The sequence below is a fragment of the Thermobia domestica genome, chromosome 14 (assembly GCF_964235325.1).
Source record: "Thermobia domestica chromosome 14, izTheDome1.hap1.1, whole genome shotgun sequence".
NCBI classification, from domain to species: Eukaryota; Metazoa; Arthropoda; class Insecta; order Zygentoma; family Lepismatidae; genus Thermobia; species Thermobia domestica.
Window position 1 is genome coordinate 145,566,429 of NC_137467.1, and position 19,682 is coordinate 145,586,110.

A 19,682-nucleotide genomic window follows, 5' to 3' on the forward strand; every position below is an offset into this window, starting at 1 on the left:
TCCAATACTGTATGCCACTACGTCCAGTGAGGTAGGGAAGGGGGCAGAGGGGCCGCCCCCCCAAAGAAGCCCGACAATGTACTTCGGTACTTTGACGTTTGTAATTTTTTTTATATATTTTTATGTTTATATATTTCTTTGTTTGTAATGTTTCTATATGTACCTATAACAGCACTTGCCTCCTCCCCAAACACACATCCTGGCTACGCTACTGACTACGTCCCTGTAGTATTGAACGGGTGTTATTCTGACCCGAAAATACGATGAGTAATTGCAAATGAAATGAAATGAAATTTTTAAATTTTACGTCTCACGTTTATGGCGGCTAGACTAAAGGATACGGGATAAGATGATGATGAGAAATGTTGGAATGAAGAAAGTGGAAGGAAACGGGAGAACACCGAGTAAAACTACGCTCATAGTGTTTTTCCATCACAAATTTTACTTGGCGCGAGCTGGAATCGAACCAAGGACTTCATGAACCAGAAATAAGCACTCTACCCCTAAGCTTCCGCGGGACCCAGTGTATTCTGGTGCAGGCGCACACCCAGAAATTTTTGTTGGAGAGGTACAAGATTTCGGTGGAAGTGCTGGTGGTCAATGATTCGATCCCCGACCAAGTAAGTTTTTGGTAGACAAATTGTGCTCGTGGGCTTTCTAGGGGTACTCTCGTTTCCTTCCACTTTCTTATTCCATCAATTCTTCCATCATCATTCACTTGATTTAATCATCGTCTCCCTTAGCCTGAGACACATAATTGTGGGACGTTAAACTCAAAGATTTGATTTGAATTGATTTCATTTTGATTTATTATTATTATTATTATTATTATTATTATTATTATTATTATTATTATTATTATTATTATTATTATTATTATTATTATTATTATTATTATATATTAATTATGATTATGAAAGTGGCTCTATTTAGTACTGAAGGGCCGTGGTGGCTTAGTGGTAGAGCGTTCACATCTGGTGCATGTGGTCCCTGTTCGATCCCAGCTCGCGCCAAGTGGATTTTGTGTTGAACAAACACCGTGTTCGTGGGTTTTCTCTGGGTTCTCCCGTTTCATTCCACTTTTATCATTCCACCATTGCATTCATTTATCATCGTCACTGTCTCCTTTATCCTAGCCACATAATTGTGGGACGTAAAAATGAAATATTTCATTCCATTTCATTTTCAATTTTTTATTTAGTACTAAGCACTGTTCCCGCTGTTAACTGGTACAGTCTGTCTCAAAATTAATTTTAGTCTTCATCCTGGCGAAATTAAAATACCGCTAATTTTACTTTAATTATGTGATATCTTAAAATAGATAAAAGATAAACGAAATGTGGAACAAGAGCGCCCTAGACAATATCATTTTACATGAGAAACCGTTATCACGACTCACTTATCTACTTTCGATTTCGAGCCATTTTGAAAATCGGCATTTATTTTCGCGTTTCTAAACAACTGAAAACATAAAGCCACTTGGTGACTTGTGATAACGGTACCTCACGCAAAATAATATTGTCTAGGGCGCTCTTGTTCCATATTTCAATTATCTTTTATCTCTGAAGATATCACATGATTACTGTAAAATTAGCGGTATTTTAATTTCGCCGGGATGAAAACTCTTAATTATAATTTACCAGGCGTTTTCACTTAAGGATTAAAACTTAAAAATGAGGGACTGAAATGAAATTATAGAGATTATTGTATTTGATTGTTGGCCTTTGTTTAGAAGGATGTGATAACAGAGGACTGAAGTTGATAGGGAGTTAGTATGTTGGGGGAATGGTATCATTCAGATAATTTTTTGATGCAATAGTATACCACTCAGATGGTTCAATTTTATTGTAGAATATTCCACAAACACTATATCACAACTAGGACAATATGTAAAGGGGATAAAAATATGACCATTATAGGTGATTCTATTTGTCGGAGTACGTTAATAAGTTTCTGATCCAAATCTGACAGCAGACCAAGAAATTTTATGACTTCCAACTTTATCAGCCTCATATTTGTAGTAAAATGTTTGCCCTTAATAGAGCAAAGATAATATATTCTATAGAAAATCGATAGTCGCTGGTTGAGAAGAGAGTTAGTCCGGATAAGAAAAGTTCTAATAAATTCTATGTAATATTGAACATTGCCCTCTTACATAATATAGAGTTTCTTTTTAAATCTTTGAATTTTACTTCCCACGATTATGTCGGCTAGGCTAAAGGTGACGGTGATGATGAGAAATGGAATGAATAAAGTGGGAGGAGACAGAGGGATCCCGAGAAAACCCACGCAAACAGTGTTTGTCCACCACAAAGTTCACTTGGTGAGAGCTGGAATTGAACCAGGAACCCCTGGTGAACGCTCTACCACTTATTAAAAGTTAGCTGATTCACCAAAAGTGCCTCATTAACTTGCTTATCTACTTATTACTAGGTTTTACTTAATTTTACTCGCTTTACCAGTAATCTACATCGACAGGGAGACGAACAGGACAGTTAAAGTTCCAAAGGCTTTCCCTCCGGGAATCGAACCCGGAATCCCTTACACCAAAGGCGCATGTGCTAACCACTATACTAGCGGGAAGGATAACACTGAGTCACTGCGGTCCCCAAAGAGTTTTTTTTTTTTAATGAAATATGAAAGAAATCCTTTTTCGACTTTTCGTTAGAGGTAAACTACTGATATTTTTGATTGTATAGAGAAAATATTAACTTTCGATTGGGACTCTAATATAAACTTTGAGCATAAAGCACTCCTTTCTGCTCTAATGGCATGTTCGAATACTTTTGGCCCAAAAGATTCCGGGTTCAATTCCCACTGAGAGAACATCGAACGCATTACAGGAATTTAAATGTCAATTTAATGTGTCTCGTCTGCCTTGCTACTGATGAAGGGTGTAAATACAAATCAATAAATCAATCAGTTTTGAATTTAAAATTTACTGTCGAAACATTGGACAATTTTGCATTTACTCTTAACTTCTGCAAATACGGACAGACGGACACCCAAAAGTCGATTTTTTCTTCATTTTCGTTCATACTATATTGTAATATCCTACACGTGGTCTATAGTTGTAAACAACAACATGAAACCACGTGTTCTATTACTATAATTACTACGAGCAATCAGATGACATACATCGTTACTATCACCAGTACACGTAACGGAAGAGGAACATTAGCGCCGCCGCTGTCTATGATGAGTATAAAAAAAACTTCTCCTGCTAACGCTCTTGTCTTTGGTGAGGGGTCTCGGGTTCGATTTTTGTAGGGATACTCAGTCAAAGAAGTGTAACAGCTTTTTCAGGCCAGCCATCTTGAGCGAGGTTTTTCCTTCGTTTCCCTCATTCCCACCAGGCAAATGCCGGGATGGTATCTAACATAATGGTCCCAGACCACGTCCTTCCTTTACTTTCATCGGATAGTGTACTCGCCGAAGCCCATCATTGCTCATATACACGACGGGCTAAATGGCCTTAGACACCGATAGACCATAAATTTAATTTCTAATTCCCTAAAACATCTCCACGGCTTTTATCGTCATCACTTTCGGCTGCCCATCCCCTCTCTTACCTTGTTTGGAGCTCTGAGAGATCTAACCTAACCCAAGCGTCTAAGTTAGCCAGGAGCTCTAAGGCCTCCTGCCTACTTAGCTTGCCTGGAGCTCTGTGACACCTCAAATTCTCTTTGCTTGCTTGGAGTACTGAGAGTTCCTAATGGCAAACACTAACTTGCCTGGAGCTCTGTGACACCTCAACTTCTCTTTGCTTGCTTGGAGTACTGAGAGTTCCTAATGGCAAACACTAACTTGCCTGGAGCTCTGTGACACCTCAACTTCTCTTTGCTTGCTTGGAATACTGAGAGTTCCTAATGGCAAACACTAACTTGCCTGGAGCTCTGTAGTATCCTTTCCTTGACTACCTAGACCTTAGGGCATTTATTTTACCCAGATAAACTCCATAGAGAACATTGAATCGGTCTCCAGAACATAATTAGAGTGATTTTGAGTAATATATTTATAATAAAACATTTTTATATTAAAAAGTTCTGGGAGAAATTAAAAAAAAAATGCTGAGTGCTAAATTGCCCTACCTACAACCTTATCAAAGTAAATTTTCACTATAGAATTGCGTTTAACCGAATTTGATTGCACCGATGGTTCTTCTCTTGAATAACCATTCGATTAAACCAATTGTTTCATATGTCACAGTATACCGTGTATTTGTATACAATTCTCAATTTGGCAGATATTTCTTGACTTACAGTAGATGTACTAAAAATAGACGGGGATGGGAGTGAGTAAACTGGAAAACCATTAGATCAAAACAAGTACCGTGCTCATTGTTGCCGTTCCTAAATAAAAGTCGGACACGAATAAAGCTTTCTTTTTATTGATTTGGTTAATCGGAATTCGTTTAAATGGGACTGTAGTAGTATTCGTAGTTTGCGGTAAATTTCCGTAATGTAGGGAAATTTCATGTGTAAATTCAGCAAAAAAAAAAAAAAAAAGGGAATTTTTCGATAAAACAAAAAATTCACGGAAATTCTGATTGGCTAATATAAATGTTTAAATTTTTGTTTGTTCTTCGGAAATAAACCAATAAAAAATAGCAATAGTTTGTATATGTATATATGTGTGTGCTGAAAGTAGCATAATTTGCAGCTATTACGGGCTGAATATATTTGTGCGTAATTTCTGTTAAAAAAAGTGAAGAAAATAGTAAAAAAAATAATAAAATAAAATAAAAAATAAAAAACAAATAAATAAAACAAATGTTGATATTTCCTTTAAAATAGTTAAATGAATCATATCACATATCATGTGATAGGAATTGGACACTCAACAAAATACAGAACATTTTATAAGAAAAGGGAAACTTTTCTGTCAATCGAGGGAAATTTTCTTACAGATATCTACAAACAATGGACTGTAGTATATGGTTATGGTTATGAATACTTTGAAATCTTTAAACATATTTTATGTATCTCCAATTACAAGATTTTCTTTACAAAAAATTAAGTTAGCGATCAACTACAATGAACTGTCGAAGATAAAGTTGAACTCAAACGAATTTTCCTCCTCCATACACTTCGAAGTCAAAGAAGTTCTCATTCACTTATACATTGCAATTGAAACCATGTAATATTGTGGTAAACGTTTAACCCTTGTTCAAAAGAACATGAACAAAGAGCTATCGTATATTTTTCTCTCTATCTTTCTTTCGTTAAGAAACACGGACGATTGTCAAGCATTAAAATGATAAACGTAGTCGTTTACGAGGAAGGTTATTGACCACCGTTGTCATATTCTACATTCACGTCTTCCGTGTTTTGTTTTGTTTTGTTTCTGTTCTTTTATTGCTATTAACAGCTCATTGGGGACATGAAGAATCTTCACGTATCAAAATAATAGGTTTCTAATACAAGGAAAAGTATTTTCTGTTGTTTCTAGAATGAAACAATTGCATAAACATAAACAGCTCTCGTCTGCATAATCTTTTTTACGATTGCCAATTATGTGTCAATATTGCCAGGTTAGTGTTGGATATTTTGGTGCAGAATTCGTGTGAAAGTTATCAGCCGAGTGTCACTGGTCTTTTTGTCTTTTGCATAACTCTTTTTAGTGTATTTGCTTCGAAATGGAATGCGGTATTAAACTAACAGTCCAGCACGCACAGTATATACACATAGAATATACCTGTATATCCACAATACATAGTGTCGTGACCATCAAATTGACAATGGAAAATGTGTCAAACAAAAGTCAAAGGAAACATTTGTTCATTCTAATGTGGAGAAATATTTGGTGCTTAAGAATGCACACAGAAAGTACACTGCATCTTGTTAATTTAGCCATTTCACTGTTTTGGAGTTGTTTTATGATGTGGGACCCTTATTTTCTGGTCAAGGCTTACGAGGAGTAGCAGGAGGATCAGTGGCGTATTTACGATTTTGTTTCGGGGAGGGCTTTGCTAACTTTCGGGGGGGGGGGGGCTTTGCCTGAAAATGTGAACATTCTGCAAGATATTTCATGTACTTTACTAAAGTAAGTAAAATTTCGGGGGGGCTTAAGCCCGGAAGCCCCCCTAAATACGCCACTGAGGAGGATACTTTTGAAGTTTAAAATTAAAAGCTCTACTTCTTCGCCTCGTTACTCGAAACAATTATATTTATTTATTTATGACTTTTATTTTTATTTTTATTTATTTATTTATTTTTTACATGGCAAAATTAAGACAAGCGTTGCTAGGTCGGAAAGACAAAATATATGTGGATGTAACGTAAAACATCCGTAAAAAAACCGTATTTTTTAAATAAAAAAAATCTGGATAAATATATATAATTAAGATATTACTTGTATTTTCCTACATTTTCTTCTACTTTTTCAACGCAGTAGGCCTATTTAACAGGCAATGTCTAAACAGAGCACACAATAACCGTTGTTTTTATCAACTGGACAGTATAATCATTTCCAGTCCTTTGTCAAATGCAACTCGACAGTCAGTCTTATTTATTTCAGTCGGATGTCGAGTCACACTCGTCATGCTATTTGTAGTTGAGATCGTCAAACATCTAGTATTGTGCCTGATTTCTTTGCTACTTCATGTAGTTAACTAAAATTAAACCAATGGTCCCGCGTAGCGTAGTCGCTAACGCTCGACTTTTGTACAAACGGTCCCGGATTTGATTTCTGGTGAGCACACTCGGTCGTAAAGTTGTAATAGCTTCTACAGGCAAGTCACCCTGAGTGAGATTGTCCTGGATGTTCCCCGGGTAGTATGATTACCGAGGGACATCATGCTTTCACATGTGACGGGCTTAACATGACCATAGATGCCGATAGCCGAGAAATCTACTTCCTAATCCCTAATATATGAAACATCATTTTCAGGGTTTTTAAAGATGGCGTTAGTGTTTTAACTTTGAAATATCTCGTAAATCGCTATATACCAAACATTGTAATTTGACAAATTCATTGAGACCAGTGATACCAGAATGTGGGAAAAATCCCATTTTGTGGAATTTTTTGGCGTTAATTTTTCGGAATGGGATAAAGAGAAACTCATATGAGATTATTCGTATAGTATATGTATACATAGACATAAAATCCACGCAAATAAAATTCTCTAGGGGCGTAAAATAGATAAAATGAGCCATAAATGAGCACGAAATTAGTGTTAGTTGTCAAATTATGATTCGGGGGCCGTGGTGGCTCAGACGTAGGGGGCCCTGTATGGGGTCCTTGGTTCGATCCCAGCTCGTGTCAAGTGAGCTTTGTGGTGGAAAAACTCCGTGTGCGTGGGTTTTCTAGGGGTTTTCCCGTTTCCTCCCACTTTCTTCATTCCATCATTTTCATTCATTTCTCATCACCACCGCCTCCTTTAGCCTAGCCGGCATAACCGTGGAACATAAAACTTAAGAAAGGAAATTATAGCTCGATGTATCTACTTTATTATCGGAAAGGTGCATCTGAAAGTTGCATGAAGAAATAAGTAAAATTACTTAATAAAAATTTCAATTTTATTTCAATGAAAATAGAAAAAATAATTTCACATTGAAATGTGAAACTCTGCCAATAGCGCGAAACGTACATTTATGAATGAATGGCTTGTGCTTATCATAAGGGCTAAGAATATCTCAATATTTCCGCCTATACGTTTATGCAACCAATAATTCTTAAAGGTTTGGAGAGTAGCATTTAAGCATTACCCGAAATATATATTTTTATGGATGGATGGGATGTGGATAGCCATCGTTTGTCACCATTACCCGTGGAGATATTAACGGATCGACTCTGCTAACGAGCTCAGTCGAGCTTATCGGTCTAGCTATTTATTAAAAAAAAGAAAACAATTCGAAAATTTGCTTTCCTTTAAGAATTATCGTGTGGAGTAACAGACGGACGTAGTAACATTACAATCTTATGGGAGCCACAGCCCGATCCCAACAAGTACATATGGCGTACGTACTCTACGAAGTTTAGTTTAAAACTTGGTCCAGGTATACCTAACGGTATGGTCTCTAGCCGTGAGTATCCATGTTAATATTAATATGAGGAAGGATGAGAAACTAAGATTACAAGGACGCTATTTTTGGAGTTTTGTCTGTTTGAGAGAAATGAGGAGTATGCTGTAATTTTAATACATGGAGTTGGCAACTGTGCAGAATTTCAGCCACCTGCTACCTACGGTGCTAGTTGTAGATAAACAGAAATGACGGCTCGTTTGGAAAACTAGTCTCACGAAGAAGTCCGCTCAGTTTGTAGCTGATAGAGAAAACATTCGCATATAGCCCAGAAGATAATCACGCTGTTAAAGCACTTTCGCTGGGATATCATCAATCACCCTCCTTACAGCCCGGAGCTCGCTCCAAGCGACTTTCACCTTGAAGGAACACCTAGGAGGCCGTCACTTCGCTTCAGACGAGGAAGTGAAACACTTTGTGACAATATGGGTGAACAGAGCGCGCGGTGGCTCAGTGGTAGAGCGTTCACCTCTGGTGCATGGGGTCCCGGGTTCGAACCCTGTTCACGCCAAGTGAACTTTGTGGTGGACAAACACCGTGAGCGTGGGTTTTCTCGGGGTTCTCCCACTTTCCTCATTCCACCATTTCATTCATTTCTCATAATCACCGTCTTCTTTAGCCTAACCGCCATAACCGTGGGACGTAAAACTCAAAGATTTCATTTCATTTCAATATGGCTGAACATGCAATGACAGAATTTTTACCAGGAGGAAATCTTCAAACTCATCCCACGGTGCGATAAGTGCCACAACCGATATGGGGACTATGCCGAAACATAGCCTAATGTATGTACTATCTGTTGGATTATTGGTTGCATGAAACACGTTTCATTGCAGGCTTGGTAACCTTACTTTCCGATCACTCCTCGTAACATCCAAGAATAACTATTTCGGCTTGTAGCATGTAATTTAATGTGTAAATTTGTTGATATCTCAAGATCAATTTTGTTTCACGATCATTATACTTTTTTTTCTCACCTATCGTCGCTCGAAAGCCCCCCCCCCCAAAAAAAAAAAGTTAATAATGACTAGACATGAAGAAGCAGCTTTTTCTGAACTGCACTGACTGGAGAAAATGTCTTATTACGAAGCCATTTTTTTTTCTCTGTACCTCTTTGCTTTTCCCGTCTATTTTTAATAGTTGTGTCTGTGAGTGACATGAACCGTGAAATTTTCATTCATACATCTTAGGGAGAAAAACGCAGACCCAACTACTTCAACTAATGAATGCTTTCGTGCACAGAAGTTCAGTTGCCACGATTTTTTTTTAAAGAATGAAAAATGTCGGTCACAGTCATTTTTATGTATTTTATTAGGGTGTGCGTATGTGTTCTGTGTACTTTATAGTTCTTTCTTGCCATTGTAGACTACTGGTGTAGCAAGAAATATTTCTTCGTTGGGACGGATTCTTCTGTCACCTTTTCCTATCGTTTTATTTCAGGGGCGTCATTTCAGACTTCGCTTGGAGGGGGCAAGAGTACCACCGACATAAGACTTCCACGTTTTGTACTAGTATATTAGTATACAATCGATTAAAGTATATGCATTCCTCAAACACTTGGGGAGCAATTGCCCCCTCCTGCCCTCCCTAAATGACGCTCCTGTTTTATTTATCTAGGCATGTTACGGAGATGGATTTTTCCCCTAAAGTTCTAGAATTCCCCTCCCCAAAATTTTGAACATATGGATGCAGTGTGCAGGTAACTATTTTTCTGTATGGGTTTCGCATTTCATGTACAGTTTATGTTTTCCCTTTTCCCGAGCTTTCGGAATGTGAGTTTTGCTCAATAATTCACTCTCTTTTCATTCATAGTAACGTTTCTATAGTTCTAATTTTCCTTATGATGCCGAGGAAATGGTTGCTAAATTTCCCTTCGAAATTGTACGTTGTCTGCGAGGCTAAACAGTAAACAGTATGCAGAAGTATACGCAGCAAAGACGGAAGATCACTATAGTTGCGCCGCTCTGAGTCGTCCTCCAATCACGTAGCACTACCATCTAAAGCAGAAGACAACGCACTTGTCATTGGTTGCTGATAGCGTCATGTCCTTGAAAGCACTTGGTTGTTGCCACATCACTCCAATCAAGAAAAGTCGTACAGCTGTGGAAGATAAGAATTGTGAATTAAATTGCAACACAGTATTTATTCCAAACAGGCTTGCCAACCATACAATGATTTATCATTATATACGATAATTTAAGCTTTAATGCTATATAGAATAATACCCTTGCGATAATAGGTGAATATACGATAATTGTAGAACGCACTTATTTTCAGTTTTTGAATGTGCAAACAAATTGTAAATGTGTATTAAATATTTGTAAAACACACACACTCCGAGGTTTTTTAACAGTAATTCTCCCTAAAAGAAATCAATAACGATTTGGGGATTGGCAAATAGCAACCCTGCATCCATTCTTTAAATTCAATGACGTTTCCGAAGGGATGGAAATATTGCTGTTCTTGAGAGTAGCTTTAATAAGTTTTTTTTTTTTTTTTTTTTTTTTAATGGTGAGGTAAGATTAGAAGATTTTCGTAAGATTAATGATTGACTGTTCAAATTAGCTATGTAGAAGACTGTTTCTTTGATATACTGGATGTATCGAAAGTCCAGTACCACAGGCCAACTCCATTACGAGTAAGTGGGGGCCGGGGTGGCTCAGTGGTAGAGCGTTCACCTCTGGTGCTTGGGGTCCCAGGTTCGATCCCAGCCCCCACCAAGTGGACTTTGTGGTGGACAAACACCGTGTGCGTGGGTTTTCTCGGGGTTCTCCCGTTTCCTCCCACTTTCTTCATTCCACCATTTCATTCATTACTCATCATCACCGTCTCCTTTAGCCTAACCGGCAAAACTGTGGGACGTAAAACTCAAAGATTTCATTTATTTTTTTTTCCATTACGAGTAAAAAAAAAAAAAAAGTTTGATATGTGTGGTTTTAAATCTCAAATACTGGATTTTTCCAATCGCGTCACCCATTTTGACTGCACACTGGCTAGATGCCCTATCTATATATTAAAATGCTAGGTTTATATGTTTGTGGTCAAGAAAAGTTTATATGTTTGTCCTCAATCCTTTCGAGAGTGAGTTCTTGGGTACCATAGGCTCTAGAAAGATGCCATTTTCACTGAAAGATTTCAAATTTTGTGCAGATTGTTAGTTCTAATTGAATATCATTTTTAACAGAATGACCGTTATTTTTTATTACAATTTTTAGGAGTATACTGGAAGTGTTGAAATTTTAAAAAAGTAAAGCATCATACCGTACGAGTTATACATTCCAACACTACACATTTGTATAGGGGTTAGTATATCTCTCCGGTGTTTGTTCTATATCCAAATGATAATGGAAAACGAAGGCTAACCATTTCTCCAGTCTAAGATGAATCTTTATTGTTTGCAGTGTTTTGCCCAATGAACACCATATATCACTGACATTATAATTAATTGTTTGTGTAATATATTCGCTTTTTACTACACACTGCAAGCAAGAAGAAAGAAAACATTGATCATAAATGAATCAGAAACTCCAACCGGAAGTAGACTCAAATCTTGGAAACGGTGCGATATTGAAAAAAAAATCGTAAAAAAAAAATTTCCCCTTATGGTATCTCTTGCCGATTTTTATCAAGACTCTTTCAATTGTGTCTGTAAAGGGACTTGTACAAATGTTGTGACGAATGACAAGGAGATTTGAATGATGTACTGTGTAGAGATCGCAGGTTCAGCTAATGTGAAATAAAAAAAGCAACGTTTTCAGTTCAGCAGACTGGTTGGCGGGTGAATAACGATATTTAGTATCCAATCCATAGTTTTTGGGATTCCTGAATTCAACAGCATATTACTCTCGATGCCGTTTAAGTACAAATTCATTCCCTTCGGCATGAGATATGAGGGAAGGGGGTAGGAAGCTATTCTCTACTGATTAAAAAAAGTAATTAAAGTTTTAAGAGGCCCCATCACTGCGGAATTAAAATACCGCTAATTTTACAGTAATTATGTGATATCTTCAAATAGATAAAAATAAAAAAATCAAAAAATGGAACAAGAGCGCCCTAGACAACATAATTTTAACATGAGATACCGTTATCACGACTCACTTATCTCCTTTCGATTTCCAGGCATTTAGAAAATCGGTATTTATTTTTTCGTGTTTCTAAATGGCTGCACACGGAAGGCTACTAGTTGACTCGTGATGACGCTATGTCATGCAAAATAATATTGTCTCGGTCCCTCTTGTTCCACATTTCGATTATCTATTTGAAGATATCACATAATTACTGCAAAATTAGAAGTATTTTAATTTCGCCGTGATCAGACCTCTTAAAGCTTTGAAATATACATTCATAAGGTAAACCTCTTTATCATCGCAATTCGCAAAATAAGATAGTAAGTAAATTGCATTTAGTATATGAGATTTTTAAGATGTTTTATATATCGTACAAACTACGGTAAAACGTTAATTAAAAAGGAAATCTATTATATAAAAGAGAACGCACAAATCCTTTGTTAGCTCATCACGCTAATACGGCTGAACCAATTTCTTTCATTTTTGGGGGGTTATTAGGATTTGGACCCTAGATGGTTTTTATCATATCACTTTAATTTTTAATTACCAGTGTCTTGAGATAATTGACCATTCAAGTGTCCATAACGTACAAATCCTTGTTAGTTCATCATAGGTATAAAAATTAACGTATTTATATGCAACCCGCATGACCGTGTCACTCGGCGGGTTAACATAAATGACAGGCGCTATAATGTTAACATTTACTGCAATTTGAAAGCGAAAAAGTAAAAATTATCTAAGTAACAAAGTTTATTGCGTTCCGGGGTGACCGCAGCGAAGCGGGGTGAACGCTGCTAGTAAATAAATAAAAAAATATTTGCTAAAGGGTGTAGTGTGCGAGGTAATCACTCATTGGAGCACGAATCTTCTTTTGATTATACGAGTTCACTATTCATATGAAGTCACTTGCACGTGTGAAAGTGATGTGATGTGATTCGTTAAATCAATATCACATGACGACAACAAACCACAGACTATTCTGCGATTTCTCATAACTTTTTTTACCCCCCCCCCCCCAGTCTTCTTCTTTTACCGTATTTGTCTCGCTTTTCTTTCCACAGTATATTATCCTTCTTTATTCTTTTTTCTTTTTTTTCTTCTTCGTGGCACTAGTTTCTCATTCGCAGTGTGCGGGAAACCTTCGTTAATGAGGCACGTTTTCAACGACGACATATTATTTTTCTACCAGAAGACAAGAACAAAATGGTCGTGGTATTTTTTGACGAAAAAAAAAATTAAGTTCTCAAGCATCATACAAAGTGTTCTCCACATGTTCTTTTTATTATTATTGTTGTTATTATTAATAGTTCTCATTAGAATATATATGCTCTCTCCTTGAATATATTTTTTTTCTTCCTATTTGAGCTGGCTTTCAAATATACTGCAATTAATTGCACGTTCTTTGAAAAGACGGTTCCCTATTTGTTTCGCCAAAACAACTCCATTTCGTTTTGGCGTATAATAGAAATATATTTTTCCAACCGTGTTCCAGAAGTTAAAAACACGTATCCCTGACATTGAAGAAAGTAAACCGTAGTTTTAGGCTTCACTGCTTATTTCATGTTAGGTGTTTGCAGAAAGTGCTTTGTACTCTGTATACTTAGAATAAATAATTCCATAGTTAGGATAATTATTCTTCATATATATATTTGGAAACAATTATCATAATAAAAGAATAATTGATCCAATTAACAAATAATAAAGAACTTGCGATCATACTACTAATGAAAAGCACGCTTGGACAAATTTTTAGTTGCATTCTATCTTTCTATATACTAATTTGAAGATGCTGAAATTATTTTAAACATAACGTCATGAGAAAAAATGACCTCAAGATTGAAAAAAATGAAATGAAATCTTTACGAGTAAGTTGAACGTCCCACGATTATGGAGGCTAGGCTAAAGGTTGAGTTGAGTTGATTATAGTTTAGTGTCTCTTTCAGCAGTGAGGCTATATGAGACGTGGACCTACTTATTAACGTGGAATCCGAACAACATGAGCTCCCGCCGGGAATCGAACCCGGGTCTCCAAAGCCAAAGTTGTAGGCTAAAAGTGATGGTGATGATGAGAAATGAATGAAAAATGATGGAATGAATAAAGTGGGACCAAACGGAAGAACCCCGAGAAAACCCACGCATACGGTGTTTGTCCACCACAAAGCTCACTTGTCGCGAGCTGGGATGGAATCAAGGACCCCATGCACCAGAGGTAAACGTTCTACCACGGAGCCATCCCTCATACGTGACGGGCTTACATGGCCACAGATGCTGAAAGCCTAGAAATCTAATTCCTAATCCTAATCCTAGTGATGGGCTAACATGGCCATAGATGCAGAAAGCCCAGAAATCTAATTCCTAATCTTAATCCTAGTGATGGGCTTACATGGCCACAGATGCAGAAAGCCTAGAAATCTAATACCTAATCTTAATTCTAATCGATTTCAAAATTTCCAGCCTTAAAAAGGCTTATCGCATTTGAAACACCCGGTGTTTGAAAGTTTTCTCCAGTTGGCGTAAGATTTCAGTAGTGTTTAGGAGTGACATCTTCCGTCAAGCATCTGTCATCTTCGCCATCTCTCGCTAGTGTTCAAGGTAAGGTCAAAAAAATAATATAAATAATACAAAATTCAAAGGAGTGACTTTAAAAAAAAATAAAAATAATTTGAACCATTTAATTTTCTTTTCCAATCTTTATCTTGATTTGTTTCCATACCTGTACAAACAAACTTTAGCAAATCAGATAATGAATAACAATTAATACATAAATGCCTCTATGGAAATAATAATTAACAAAAAAAAAAGAGAGAGAGAGAGAAAAGGAAACACATGCTGATTGTTATTGATCAGAAAACCCCATAATGAAAATTACGTTGCCACTGAAGCATAATATTGGTCATACCTCATTTCACCCCTTGTGTTTCAACATTATACAAATTACTTTCAATGAAAACAGAAGAAAGAAAGAAAAAGACAACAAATGGATGTAGGAATTAAAAACGGAAAAGTTAAAACAAACAAACAAACAAAAAACAGTAGTGGGTATCATTTTGTATTGTGATAAAGGAAGACTTGGCGGACTGCACGCATAGAACAACGAAAGAAAATAAAACATCAGGCGGAAAAGTTTATTTGTTCGAGCAAAAGGCAAAAATAGAACTGCATATAGCCTACTCTAATTTCAAACGAAATGTACTATTATTAATTCGTCGCCATTTCTGTTTTACGTAGGAGAAAAATGGGTTTAGTGAAGTACATATACACTCTCTCATACACAATGCATATACAGTGGCTCAAAGAAGTATTCATACACCTACAATTTTTGATGTAGGTATATATAGAAAGGAAAAAAATAAGCAATAATGTTTTATTCACATGAAAATACAAGTCATTTATTGTGTTTGACCCTAAGGGTACGGTTATATCGAAATTTTCCAATTTCATCCTTCCTTTTACCTTCTTCATCACGGATAAAGCAAAACAAACACATTGTTTTAAAAAGAACCTGGCGATAGCATGTTGAATCAAGCTTCACATTTCCTTCCTTTTTTTTAAAAAAAAAAGTTTGTTTTTTGCAGAGGACGTTGAAGTGGACAGTGCGCTGATTAACTAATCCTTCTCTCTCACACACACATTCACACTCACACACATAGGAGTTCTGCTTGCTCAGTGACGTTCCTTTAAAACAGGGATTTACTGTTTGATTGTTTAGATAATTTAAGAGAGGAGATTAATATTTTTCTTGAATCCTTCCAAATCAATATTGGGATAATGTATTTGGAAACTCGATAACTCGAATTTTTGTCTATTTCCTTCAGCTTCGAGTTATCGAGGTCCCACTATATAGCTATCTTTGATTGTCAAATATTGAAATGATATGTAACAATACTTAATTTTCATGATGAATGAGACATTTAAATATACTTGAAGAAGATATAAGTAAAATTGAACAATTAGACTTCTACTTAATTAAAAAGAAAGCATCTCTATGCCAATCAATGAGCTAGAAAAAAAAGGGGTCACTGATGCATTTAACGCTGTAGAAAGGAAATTCGAGCTTCTTCTCGAGTTTTATTCTACCCAGGATGGAACATTGGATTCCGACGTACAAAATTTGGCGCGAAAAATACATCACATTACGTACTGACATCTACCAATAATATGTAGAGACGCTGCAAACTACAATCATTGCTCACGAGACTTCTTTAAAAAAAATCAGTTATTTCATGTCCCCTGTAGGGGACATTAGGACCGAGGAGGCTATACAATTGGTTTCAATTACTAATTGAGAGGTCATGTGATTCGGATACCACCTTAAGCTGTAGATGTTCACCTAGAAAATTCCATTATCTGGACAACGGTATAATGTATACACGTACGGCATCCATAAGTTTACTACGGAAATCTGTAAGGAGCATACGTTATCCATATTCTACGTATTTACTGCCTTTTTCCCCGCTTAGATGATACATCATGTCGCTGAAGGATATGACATCTAACACTCTTCCTTATATTACACACGTATAATATATATATATATATATCTTTGTTTCATACGGAAAGTACGAATAGATGGTACACTTATACGGAAAGTATTATAAAACATACGTTTCCTACTATAAGTTTGCTGCCGGACGTTACCTATAAGTTAAGTCCAAAAAAATACAGAATTTACGCATGCAACCTACGTTTTTACGTACTCACATACGTTTTCTTTCTCTGTGTACGTATCACGTAGAATACATATTGAAAAGAGACTTTAAACTTTTAAACCAAAACCGGAAGCAAACGAACGAACTTTGATACAAGGGTTTACTAACATAGGGTTAAAAACACGGAGAAAAATACAATCATAAATCTCATTCATTCGGAATAGTTCAGTTTCCTTTACGTTAAACTTGAAATATTGTACCTGACAAGCTCTGAATATTCATTTCTAAAACTTGGAAATGGTACAAATTGTACACCAATGATCATTGCATACTATTGAAATTCAGATAACTAACTAAAAGTTAATTACTTTTTTCTCTTTCTCTCTTTTAACAAGTACAGGAAAACATCTCGAAATAAAAATTTAGGAAAAAAAAAACACTCTTTTATCTCGAAGATAAAATATTTGAATGATGCACACACTTTGACTGATTCTCTGTCTCTCTCTCTCTCTCTTCCTTTCCCGTTTTTATTTTATTTTAATTTATTGCTTTCAATCAAAATATATTTCCTTTTATGAGTGATACTGTTGGGGGAAAGAGAATGAAATAAAAAAAAGAATGCCGATTGGTAAAAGGTGTTTACGGACCCTTTGATGGTCCAATGCTTTATTTTTTATTGTTATTTTTGGTTCAAAGATCAAACTATTTCAATTGGGTAGTAACGATCTAATATAAGATACTTGTCCCCGCAACGATAGTTGGAAAACAGTTTTGATCATCATTTATTTGTTTTATTTCTTTTTCATCATATGATTTCGTTTTTTTTTTCCTTTTTACATATTCTCTAACTTTCATGTGGTATCTATAAACGTATTCACTTATTATTTGCTTATATATAAAAAAATAACAAAGAGAAGTTTTGTAAATATTGTAGCTTGCATTCCAACTTTGAGAGTTGCAAAAATAAAGGCGGAAAGGGTTGTTTCCTACCCTTTGACCGATTGCAGTAAAAAAGGGTCGTCGATGAACCATACGAAAACCTAACTAGAAGAAGAGACCACTCTGAACTTAAAGGAAAAAAAATATGAGAAATGGTGCCAATATGGGAGAGAGTTGTAATACTGGAATATATAATTTTTCACAAAGTAAAGAAAAATGAAAAGAAGGTGACGATATGGAAAGGGGTTTTAATGTTGATATCTCTATAACTTTCCACCAAATATTAATAAACAGCGGAAAGGAAATAATATTGGAGTATCTTGTAATATGAGAATGTCTCTAAATATTAGTAAAATAAAAGAGAAGATAGTAATATTGAACATAGTCATAATAGATTAATCTCAATAATTTTCCAAAAGGCGTTACACAGCCGGAATGTATAACTTCCATTAAAACTTTAGAAAATCAAACCAGGAAAATTGGCGATATAGAAGAAAAATGAAATGAAATATTTCAGTTTAACGTCCCACAGTTATGCCCTTTTAGGCTAAGGGAGACGATGATTAAAGGAAGTGAATAATGGTGGAAAAATTGGTGGAATGATAAAGTGGGAGGAAACGGAGTATCCGAGAAAAAACCCACGGGCACGATGTTGTCCACCACGAACTTACTTACTTGACCTGGATCAAACCAGAGACCTCACGCACCAGAATTAAGCTCTCTACCACTGGGCCATCGTGTCCCCGACGATATAGAAGAGAATTGTTATACGGCATTTTTTAAAATAACTTTTCACAAAATATTCGAAAAATCAAGGAAAACGCAGTTAGGCCTATACTGAGTGATGTAATGCTAGAATATTTGATAGGTGTGGGCTTGACAGTTTTCAAAAGTATATTCTACATCTACCCTCGTATAAGCTCGTTCTTTCGTAACTTTAAGGCGAGCATACTCTGGACTGTAAAATTATTAAAAGTGTATACATCCTATATTCCCGTATGCTCCTATTACATCCCTGGTCATACGGGATAAAGTCGTAATACGGGAATCCCTATAACTTTCCATAAATTAGCCTATTAGAGGAATAGAGGAAAGGTGATAATATAGGAGGTAGTCACAGTAGAAGGAACTCTGTAATTTTCACAAGAAATAACACAGGAATTTCTACATTCTACAAAAGTTAGGGAAGTATAGGAACAGGTAGAGATATTGGAGGTAGTCTCTGTTACTTTCATAAAGCCATAATACAGGAATTTCTTCATTTCATATACATTAGAGAAGTATAGGAACAGCTGTAACTTTCATAAAGTCATAATACAGGAATTTCTACATTCTATAAAAGTTAGGGAAGTGTAGGGACAGGTAGAGATATTGGAGGTAGTCTCTGTTACTTTCATAAAGTCACAATAGAGGAATTTCTACATTCTATAAAAGTTAGGGAAGTGTAGGAACAGGTAGAGATATTGGAGGTAGTCTCTGTTACTTTCATAAAGCCATAATACAGGAATTCCTAGATTCCATACAAAATTAGGGAAGTGTATAGTAGCAGGTAGTAATATGGAAGGTAGTCTCTGTAACTTTCATAAAGTCATAATACAGAAATTTCTACATTCCATAAAAGTTAGGAAAGTATACAGGAACAGGTAGTAATATACGATATTGTGTATGTAACTTTCGTTAAGTTATAATACAGGAATTTCTACAATATTCCATAAAATTTAGGAAAGCATACGGACAAGTAGTAATATGAGAGATAGTCGAAATACAAGAAGCTTCTCAATTGTTCATATAAAGTATTAGAGAAATAGAGAGAAGGTAGTAATATAGGAAAAAGTCGCAATACATGAATCTCTGTAACTTTTCATGAAGTATTAGGAAAACAGGAAAGAAGGTATTTGTATGATAGATAGTTGTAATTCAGGACTCTACAGCATTCCATGAAATATTAGAAAATATATTAATATATAGTAATATGGGCAAAATAACAATAAAATATCTCTGTA

General features: G+C 35.9%; 1 protein-coding gene across 2 annotated transcripts in view; it reads left to right on the forward strand.

The window, feature by feature from the left end:
• Positions 1-19,682, forward strand: part of LOC145670388 (uncharacterized) — a 382,033-nt gene that overhangs the window by 313,301 nt on the left and 49,050 nt on the right. The gene's annotated exons all lie outside the window — the stretch shown is intronic.